Below are 10,584 nucleotides of genomic sequence, written 5' to 3' on the forward strand. Positions count from 1 at the left end.
TGGGGATGGAAATGCTCTTCTCTCCATCAGGTAGTGCTGCCCAGGGACCCCGAAATGCAGCCCCGTCCCCACGCCAGAGAGGGGCTGCCAGCCCCCAGCAAGGACAGGGACAGTGCTACAGGGCCACCACAACAAAGCTTCACCAGCACCACTGCAGCAGAGGGGCCAATAAGTCACTTTGATAGATGCTGTGCCCCACAGTGGGTGGCTGGGTACCCAGGACCCCAGGTGTCACCACTGAGACCAGCACCAGAACAAATTGGTGCAGTCGGTCGCATCCCGCTGCGCAAAGCAAACATGAATCAGTCGGTTTGGCTCCTTCCAAACCTGCCTCTCAAGGTTTGGGCTGGGGCCTCGGGTGCCTATTAAACCCAGCTCTTGTAGCATTTCTGATCTTTCCTGCTATAAAAAGCTTCAGGCATTAACCTCCAGGACTGCAGCCGTACCCAGCTGCTCGTTACCACCACCCCCGTTTGATAGCAGTCCTGTAGGATTCCCTCTCCGAGAACAAAAGCAGTATCTGTAGCACACGGGGATGTATAAGACAAATAATAGCGAAAGGTTAACAGCATTTAGTAATATAAACCCCCCTGGCACTACTACCACATCTAAGCAAGGAGCCTGACAAGCATAATCCAAAGAAAATATAAAAGATGCAAATGAAAACAGGCAGAAAGGACAGTAGGACACGCGGTAGGAGGTTTTTCTCTGTGGTACAAGCTCTTTTCAGAGGAGCAGATGTCTAGGCTGGCAGGGAGGAGAAGAGGGGATTTGTTTATTGAGGGGAAAAATAATCTTTTAATTTGGCTCATGGATCAAAATCTGAAAATTCATCCCCAAAGATCCCGTTTGCTGGCATTTCTTCTCGCTGGTGCTAGCAGCAAAACTGAGGGAAGGCTGTTTGCAGCGGGCAGGGCTGTCCTTGCAGAGGCCACGTCCCCAAAAGCGGCTGTGCCACCAACCGCTGTGACCCAGGGGACGCTTTGTGGTACCTGGCCCTGGATCATCCCCCACATCCACGCTCTGGCCTAACAGAGGGTATGAAGAAAAGGAGCGTGATGTATGGTTCCCACAAGGCTCGGATAATTCCTGTCTCTCCTCCTGCCCTGTAAGCGCTGCCTTGGAAATCGGGAGGTGATGCTGCCGAGTGCACCCAGGGCTGCTGTCTGAGACCATAATTACACGCAATGTTAAGTGCAGAAGCATTTCCAAGGCTCCACTGAGACCAGAAGCAAAGGGAAGGTTGTTTTAATTGAAAACAAAACAAAAAACATGAACAATCCTCTTATCTAAGCCAGCCTGTTGTGTCACCGTCACCCGCCGTGCCAACGGCTGCAGAAGCGGTGCCGTGCCCCATCTCTGCTGTTTTGGGTGAGGAAGATGAGGGTGTTTCCGAAGGGCTTCTCTGGGAGCCGGCTGAAGAGCTGGCAGGGAGCCACGGGCTCAGTGGTGCTGCTTCTCCATCCCTGCTGCCTGAATTAGGAAGAGCCCAACCCCGCATCAGGAACAGTGCCCAGGCAAACCCGTAACAAACCCCTGCTTAATATAGCTGCCAAAAAAATCTGTGCAGCTCCGTTCACTTCCCCTCCCTGCTCTGCTAGCAGGTTCATGCTGTATATGCTGGAGCCCAGCATCCTTCTGGCAGGGTGACCTGTTCCTGCTGCTGTTTAAATCAGTCAAAAAAAAACCCCAAACCAACCTTTTCTCCAAAGAAGACCTGGGACGGCAGCTCCTTGCACGCTTTGGGGTTGTGGGCCCACCTGATGGCTGAAAAGCAGCGAAGAAAAATTAGAAGGAGGGCAGTAATAAAACAACTTGCAGCCACTCAAAGGGAAGGGAGATGCTCATGATTTTTCTCCTCCACCCTTATGGGCCCGAGCAGTTCAGCTCAGGGCTTTATCAAGGATGATTTTGCCAACAGGAGCACTGGGATGGTGACAGCCCTCACCCCAAAAATGTGTGGGGAAAATAGGGCACTGAGATGTACAGAGATCCCCAGCCACGTTCCTTCCCTTTTTGCCTTAAACACTGTGATTTCCAACCAACTCCCTGGCCAGTGCCCACATCAGTTGAGCCTCCTCCAGTTTTCAACACATGCTGACCTGACAGCTGCTGCCACTTTTTCAGGTAAAAAAGTCCTTCAAATTGTTTATGATGTTTGACAGAGCAAATGAAGTGTGCCCACCGATACCCCCAGATGTCATTTTACATCAAGATTACTGAGTTTTGCTGCAACCCAGCATTCAGGCAGCAATTTTGTGGTGTAGGAGCAGACTTTTAGAATGACTTAAAACCAGCCGACTTGATGTGCATCACGTAAGAGAGCAAGCAGGTTCTGCAAGGAGAAAATAAGCACCGTTGACACCACACTTGAGAGATCACTGACTGCTTTGCTCAGGATCGCCAGCCTTCAACTCACGCCTCTTGGATCCATTAACTCCAGTTATTGGTCTTATCAATACAAAGAATTAATGGTCTGTTATTTTCCAACAAAGAAGGGGTCAAGCTGAAAGAAATAAAAGTTTGAGTTAAAATACTCCCAAAGGGTTTCAACTTTTCTTCAGCAAGGGAAGACGCTTCTACCCTTCTTCCCCTAAAAAAAGCAGGTTGTATTTGCCATGAGTGTGCAGGATACAGTGATGTTCCTCTGCTTACAGAAATATACATATATATTTTTTTTCTTTTTGCCAAAGACTTTTTATTCAGCCCCAATTCAAGTTCTCTCTCTGCTTAGGAAAAGAGAATTTTCCCATTTTATGGAAGGAAATAAAATCTCTTTGCTATTATATCACAACAACAGTCATACGTACATACATGAGCCGAGCGGTTTTCCCCTTGATAGTCCCTTCAGAGGAGATGTTCGTTTGACATCAGTTACACACGGGAAAGTAATGAGTTATGTTAATTGAGCTCATCCTTGCAAATTGATATTGCTCCTGCAAATAGACTAAAAAAAAAAAATCTTTACTATGTTTGCGCACCATCTGTATGGAGCTCATATCCAATGGCAACAGGGTCAGCTGCGGCTCGGCTCTCCAGTCTTACTGCTAAACTAAGGGAAATGAGCTTTGACTGATGGTGATAAAAAGCTCCCCAGCTGGAAGGATGCAGCTTCAGCATCCCTGCCCCATGCACCACTCCAACCTGACCACAGGCTGAGTTCAGACTTTGAAAGGGCATCTCTGGCTGAAGAGATGGGTTTGTTCCCCCCCACTGCTGCTCCTGCCCTCCCTTCCCCAGACCCAACCTTGGTTTTCATGAGTTTTAGTCCACGCTCAAGCCAAGTCACCCCAGTGCAGCCCCAGCCCAGCACATCTGCCAGCAACACCAGGCAAAGAAACCGCAATTATGGCACCGGGCTGTTCCGAGACCAATTAACAGGGTCTGAACTTTAGGAGACCATTTAATTGAAGGACATGCGCCTGATCCAGGTGCTGCGGAGCTTGGAGGCAGCGGAGCAGTGAATGATAGATAATGAATTTCAAACTGCTTTGCTAACCCAGTAGCCTCATGCCCACAGGGTGTTTCGCAATAGGGATTATTTTCACGTTGATGTGTGCCTTGGTTTGAGTCTGCATTTATCATGTTTGCTTCTAATATCAATGCATAAAACATCCGCCAGAAAATGATATGGGTATGTATTCAATTATGAACATATACATGCATGTATACCTCTCATATGTACTCATTTATACATGCACACACCCCTGTAGGGGAATGGAGTCCCTGTGTCCAGCCTGGCTGTGAGCACAGCTCAGGTCTCACCCCTGGAATTGCTAAATGCAGGTGTATTAATAGGAAAAATACATGAAATCTCTGAGAAGACAAATAAGAGCATGAGCTGGTAGATGCTCCCATCAGAGGTATCAGTGGTAGCACTCAAAGGTGAATGCACTTTTCAAACAGATCCCCCCAGGACAGGGGTACCCAGGGATGGGGACAAGGTGTCCCTGTGCAGCGTTGTACCCTCTCAGTCACGTCTCGTTACCGAACGTCCGCACATTTCTCTGAGCACCAGGTCACATTTTTGTGAAGCTGCTTCTAGATCCTATCGATCCGGAGGGAGAAAGATAGAGATCATTAAGTATTTAAATGGAGACAAATGAGTCTCTGTTGCTGTGACATCCAATAAACTTGCAGCCAGCCACCTTAATTCCTAGTAAATTTAAAAAGAAAAAATAAATTTCTGTTCAATCAGTCATTAATGAAGCCGTAAATCATTAGCAGAATAATTCTTTCCAAATTGAATTACTCCTTTCAATTATTTTGCTTTCCTTCTTTCCTTTCCTTTCATTCCTTCGTTCCCCAAGGAGCTGAACAGAGTCAATGCGTTGGAATTAAACTTCACCAGCCTGATGCTGCTCAGTAACGCTTTGACTTCTCTCTTCTCCTTTCTGGTCTCTCATCTGTCCTTTTTCTCTGCAAACCCTGTGGCAGGAGAAAATGAAAACCAGGATGTCAGAGCCCGCGGTTTCCCCTGAGGATTACTCAGGAAGGGATTTTTTTATTTACCTTTTTATTGAATGAGTCCTTCTAGAAAACAGAGAGCAGGAGCCTGTCTTTGATTTTATCTTAATGAACATTACTGATCCAGCTCGCAGCCTTTCAAACCTTATCATTCGACAAAGCTGTGCCGAGATGTGATAGAGAGCCACGCTGAAACCAGATTTAATCTGTCCAGCATTTCTGCGCCAGCACCTCATCCCTAATGTAATCTGTACTTGTTTGCAGCCCGATGCAAACACAGAATGTACAAGTGGCGGGTGCAGAAGCAGAATCTCTTCCAGGCCTTACCACACTATATATCCTTAGTCCCGGGGACCAAAACCAGCAGAATTATTCTAGCAAGAGGAAAAGCGGCATCCCCAGGGTAATTTTAGGAAAGGATTTTCATTTTCCTTTTCACATTTCCCCAAAAAACACGTAACATTTATCAACTTCTCCCCCAGTCCACAACCCCCAAATCCTGCAAAACAGAGATAGCGCTGTGCTGGATTTTTCCCCACAATCTTCTTTCACTCTTCCTTCCCCCTGGCATTCACAAAAGGGTTAAAGACACCTTCTCCATTTCATTTCTCATCCTCTGCACTGACCACCACCAGCTTCCCCAAGCTGCGCTTGAAACAATTTAATTCTTAATTAAGTTCTTCCATCCTGTTTGATATTCATGATTCTTTTCATTACTTCTTAACTCCGTTGAGTTTCTTTACCTTATTTTTATGCAACTCAGCCTATTCTCCATTCACTAAATCCTTTGAATCCCCGAATTGCATTTTTGTTATCCATACTGTTATTGCTTACATCCCGGCTCGGCCCGTGTGGCATTTAGACTTTTTTTCCCCGAGGCTTAGATTTGCGCATGTGTGTGTATGGGTATATAATACATAATTTGCTGAGCAGCATGCAAATTGCAGTCTCTGGGAGAATGGCAACCTGCATATTGCCAGAGTGAGCATCAGTGAAATATGGGAATTTAATTTAGCCCCATGAAGTAGATAATTACTATTTTGCAGATTGAGAAAGTGGGGCATAAAGAGATTAAGGCCCAAGGCCCCAATCTAGCCAAAACCCAATCATATGCTTAATTTAAAGGAGATTAGATAGTTCCCTTAAAGCCAGCAGGAGCAGACATTGCTTAATATCAGGCACACATGGAAATGTTTTGCTGAAGGAGCCAGCATGGGGTAGGGACCAGGGGATGGAGAGACAAGGCTCAGTGAGGAAGGGCTTGTGCAGCCTCTAACAAACCCGGGCTTAAATTCAAGGGCTGACAGTTGGCAGGAGGGAAAAAATGTGTCAGTAGGACTTGTGACCTCCAAACGCTGTTGAAAGCCAGTTTAAGGCATCTCAGCATAAGCAGCCGAAGTCTACCTAGCTGGTGATTGCTCCTTATTAAACTTCCCCTTGGGACAGCTCAAATCCCTTGTTTTTATGCTCGATTAGATCTCAGAAACTCCGAGCCTGCTGTGTCTCCGCAGCGGGGATGCCCAGTTGGGTCCCTCTGCTCCCACAAACACCCACAGCACCCCCCGTCCTGCCCGCGCCCGGATTGCTGGAGGTTTGCAAAATTAATCGCTGTTACCTACTAATGTGTGGTAAATGCATTGAGGTTCTCGGTTAAGCGGCTTTATGAAATTATAGGAGAATTAATATACTATAGACTGCTGCTTCGTCGGGTTAATCGAGCTACATCTTTTACTGCTGGATACTTGATTACGGAGGTCGTGCCGTGCGTGTGAAACAGCGTGAAAACCTACTGGTTTACCTCCTAGGGCTCTGGAGGACGGGCACAGCTCCCTCCTCGCTTCCCCTCTCACATCACCTGGGGCAGGGACAGCCTCTCCAAAACGTCCTTGGTAGAGCCAGCAAAATGGTCTGTGGGTAAAGACGACAAAGTAATTAGAAACCCTGGTCGGTGCGATCTGCTTTTGATTCTACCACAAGCACTCAATGCACAGGAAGAGCAGCCATGGGATGGGAGCTGGATGTGGCACATCTCACTGCTTGGCGAGGAGTAAAACCTGCGTGGAAAGCAGGAGCGCTTGTCCCATTGGGGTTGGAGAGGTCTGAACAACCTGGCTGTGGAGGAGGGTGATGCTGGGGGATGAAGGTCCTGCTGCCTCACGGGAGAGGGGCTTTGCAAAAGACTCAAATGCCAAGTTTTACATGTTGTTAACATATTTGGTGGCTTCTCCCTGAAGTTTCACCTGCCATCCTCAGCTTTGGAGCCGGTCTGACATTAACACTGATTTTATTTTTTAACATATTGAGAAAAGAGGAAAGCGTGTGAGGACATCTCCTCCTCCTCTGGCACAGCTGTAGGTGCCACAAACAAATCTCGAGGAAGCGGCATACATCATTTATACACAGATTCACACATCTTCACACGTAGCTCCTTGAGCTGGGCTCACCTTTGCCAAGGCTGCCATGGTCCATCCAGCCTGTTGTATGTATTTCAAACTAAAGCGCAAATACAGTTTTACACAAAATGCCAGAGCAGAAGAGTTATGCCAGTCCTCTGAGAGAGTAATACCCATCTTAATAAAGTGTGTAAATACATATTTATTTGCTAGACTGGAACCAAAGAGGCTGTTCTGGTCTGCCAGGGAAAAGAAATACACATTTTAAGACTGCCTAGGTACATAATTACCTTAGAGAGAGAGTGAAATAAATCATCAGTGTCTTCTTGCTCTCCAGGAACGAAGAGTCCTGAACTCTCCTTTAGTTTCCTTTGCTGGCAGTGAACATCCCCAGGCACTGCATGAACCCACCCAGTGGCAACCAGTGAGTCTGGGAGGGAAACCAGTACCAACCAGTACACACAGTGGTAGGGCAGACCCTTCCCCTAGACTAAGTGTGTTGGAAAACATTTGGGTCCTACCCAGCACAGGATATATTTATCACTACTAATGGAACAAGATGTCTACTCTGTGGAGACAAAGTGAAGTGAAGGAGAATTGATTTGGTAAAGATACACCGGTGTTACCTGCCTGCCTGGCGCCTGGGGAGGGAGTCGGAGGCTCTGGGTCCTGGCTCTGACCTAGATTTGGGGAGCAAAACTCAATTATTTTTGGGGCGTTGTGGTCCTTCCATTTGACACTAAGGTTCTACTCGTTGTCCATAAAGAGTTAATGAATAGACGTCTTAATAAGCAGCCAGTCAATGCCAATGGATTGCGCAGCCCTCCAGTCGATAACTCACTGACAACGTCCTTATGACCATCTGCAGTAAAAACTCCCCGTGTCTGCAATATGCTTATAATGGCTATTAATTATTTATTGGTCTTTTAGAAAATGTTTGCAAGCGGGGCTGCAGAATAAAAGGCTGCTGGCTCTTCTTCCCATCTCCTTTCTCCCACTGCCGCGCACGTATGCACGAGGGGCTGCATCTCCATCTCCCCCTGAGCCCAGGGGCAGGGTAGGGGGACTTCAACAAGGACATGGCTCCCCTCCTTCATTTTCAAATCTATCGGCTGTTTCCTGAGCTGGTGGAAATTGGCTTTGCTCTTGGGGTGAGATATGCAACCCCAAATCTGCAGCAACGTGAAGGCTTGTGCAACATGGTTCCCAGCACCAAGGGATGCACGGGGAAGACGGGCACCGAGGATGCACGCAGACAGGGATAAACTCAGCAGCAGCTCTCGCCAGGCTGTCACATTCACATGAACACGAAGAAGCCAAGGGCTCTGCACACCCAGATGCCCAAGTTGCTTTTTTCGAGGAGCCAGAAAGTAGATGCAGCGGGGAGGTGCCAGACTGGGCTCGGTTCGAGATGCAGAGAAAATGAATTATGCATCGTGGCCCAGCCTGGAGATCATTGATGATAAATAACACTAAGTGGGAGCTTGCTGCATGCTTCAGCTCCAGCCTGGCCCTACACTGCTTTTTTTTTAAAGAGTGCTATGGATTATGGAGCACAGTTTGATATAAAAAGAGTAGTTTCTGCAATTGTTCTTTAGGCTGGAAGAGCTGCCTCCTTTTGCAAGGTTCCCAGGAGCTGTTCTTCAGTTGCATCCTTCAATCATTGCTCCAAGCTGGGGGCTGAAGTGCACCCCAGAGAATTCAAACACAAATGTCAGGCTGAGCAGGGGGGTTCCCTGGGATTTGTTCAAACAAATGAAATTTCCTGGAAACAGAGGTCATAAAACTGCATTGCAGACAGGGCGATAGAAATCACCTGGGGTGCAAGAGAGCCCATGGGCAGGCAAAACCCCCCAAACATGCACCCTGTGAAATTCTGCCAAATACCTTTAAAAACCACCCCACTCTCAGTTAGCACAACCTGCCCCATACCTGCTGTGCCTCCAGTCGCCTCCTCCATTCCTCTTCAAACCAGGAGCTTATTCCAGCCACAGACTCACTCAGATTTATGCTGAGGATTAATTAGGGTGGGTGGGGGTTTGGGAGAAGCTCCTGTTCCCATCACAGCTGGGCTTGTTGTTAATTCCTGACATGTTTCTTTTCCCCACCTGTTAATCTCTTGGCTTTTCTCCTTTTCTGTTTCCTTTCCAGTATAAAAAGGCACAAGCATTTAAGGCTTTTTTTTTAAGTAATTAATAGAGCTTGTTTATAAATGGTGACATCAGCACTATTGCAAATGGGGCTCATTCCAAACATACCCCCAGGAGAAGTTTGTCTGTGCTCTATTTTTCAGGTGGGGCTGCAGGAAGAGCTCCGGGACTGGGCATCTTCCACATCCCCCAATTTACCTGTTTGCTAATAGCAAGAAGGACATAAAACCACTTTTGTGCTTGGAAACTGTGAAAGATACCTGCAAAGGGGTTAAATAGCATCATTACAGTTAATGACTCCTGATGACCACTTGCAAATAAAGGGACAGATGGTGCCACCCTGCCCAATCTCTGGCAATGCCTCAGAAACAGTGCACAAGCCCAAACCAGGTGATTAAAATTCTGTATTTTCTTTACAGCCCATTGCCATTTCAGAAAAGCAGATATGTAAATACAGCCTTTTCGTGTACAGGGATTTATTATACCTTCAGCGCTCTGACAAGGGATGATTGACAATAAGGGCGATGGGACTGTTTGCCACGTTCTCTGCCAGGCAGACGCATCAAGAAAAGCACAAAGAAAAGAACAGGGCAGAGCTTAAAGCGGGTGTAATTTATCTGCCAAGGAGATCACTTAGAGAAAGCCAGTGGGCTACAGCCGCAGGGTCAGGAATGGCTTCAATCTACCGGTTTCAAAACAAGCGGGGTCTGGCAGGAGCATCCGAAATAAAGGGCTATGTTTCTGAAGAAAAGGGCCTTCCCTCCCGCCTGCTGCTCTTTCCATTGCTCACTGATGCAAGGAATTATCTGCTCATCATGGTGGTAACTGGAGACATCTGCTCCTGCATCCTCGGCCATGGAGGATGCTCTGGTCCTGCCCCTGGTTCCTGCTGCTCCCCTCTCCCCCATGCACAAAGGGACATGCATGGGAGTTTTGCACCCAGGAAGCAGAAGCAAAGGAAGCATCAAGGGCTGCATTTTTCCACTCGTGCTGAAAAGCTGTTGTGCTTGTTGGTGTCAAGCAGGAATTTTGAGCCTGCCACCGGCTCTGAGCATTTAATCGTACGTGACCTCTCCGAAGAAACATGGGAAATTAGCTGCAGAGTTAAGAACAGAGCCCAGGAGTCCTGATCCCTACCTCCTTCATTTAATCACAAGACGAAGCTTGCTCTTGATGGAAAGCAAACAGATGAGAGCTGGAACAGAGCTTTGCAGTGAATTACAAATGTTCTGCCTATTGCTTAGATTTGAGTTGTTAATCCCAGTTTCTCCTGGTTTCTGCTCTTAACTCATTTCCACTTCTCAGCCCGCAAAGGGATCACGCAGGATGTGGCTTTGCAAGAGTCTCTGAGCCCATGTACATGTTGTACATGTTGTTTGCCAGGGCTGGGGGATCTTAATCCCTACAAATTTTAAAAGCAGCTTTATCTGCCATAAATGATGCCAGAGGTGCTGCCTAAGATCCCATGCTTTCCTTCCGCTCATAAACCCAGCTTCATCACCCAGAATTAATCTAGGCCACCACACGGTGTCACGACCACTTCGTCACAATTGCCTCCTTCTGTTATTTTTAAG

The 10,584-nt window shown here is 47.3% G+C and overlaps 1 long non-coding RNA gene across 6 annotated transcripts; it reads right to left on the reverse strand.

Annotated features, from left to right (window-relative positions):
- Window positions 1-749: 749 nt before the first annotated feature.
- On the reverse strand, window positions 750-8,866 carry LOC139829515 (uncharacterized). 6 transcript variants are annotated; one of them, XR_011742016.1, is made up of 7 exons: window positions 8,793-8,825; window positions 7,487-7,540; window positions 3,989-4,428; window positions 2,811-2,947; window positions 2,357-2,506; window positions 1,700-1,767; window positions 750-1,473 (listed from the first exon to the last, which is right to left on the reverse strand). It is a non-coding gene; the product is annotated as an uncharacterized lncRNA (long non-coding RNA). The 6 variants fall into 6 exon arrangements; XR_011742017.1 differs by having other exon boundaries at window positions 1,700-2,506; window positions 4,253-4,428; XR_011742019.1 differs by having other exon boundaries at window positions 1,700-2,506; window positions 2,815-2,947.
- Between the last annotated feature and the right edge of the window lie 1,718 nt (window positions 8,867-10,584).

Source organism: Patagioenas fasciata, chromosome 20 (assembly GCF_037038585.1).
Source record: "Patagioenas fasciata isolate bPatFas1 chromosome 20, bPatFas1.hap1, whole genome shotgun sequence".
NCBI lineage: Eukaryota > Metazoa > Chordata > Aves > Columbiformes > Columbidae > Patagioenas > Patagioenas fasciata.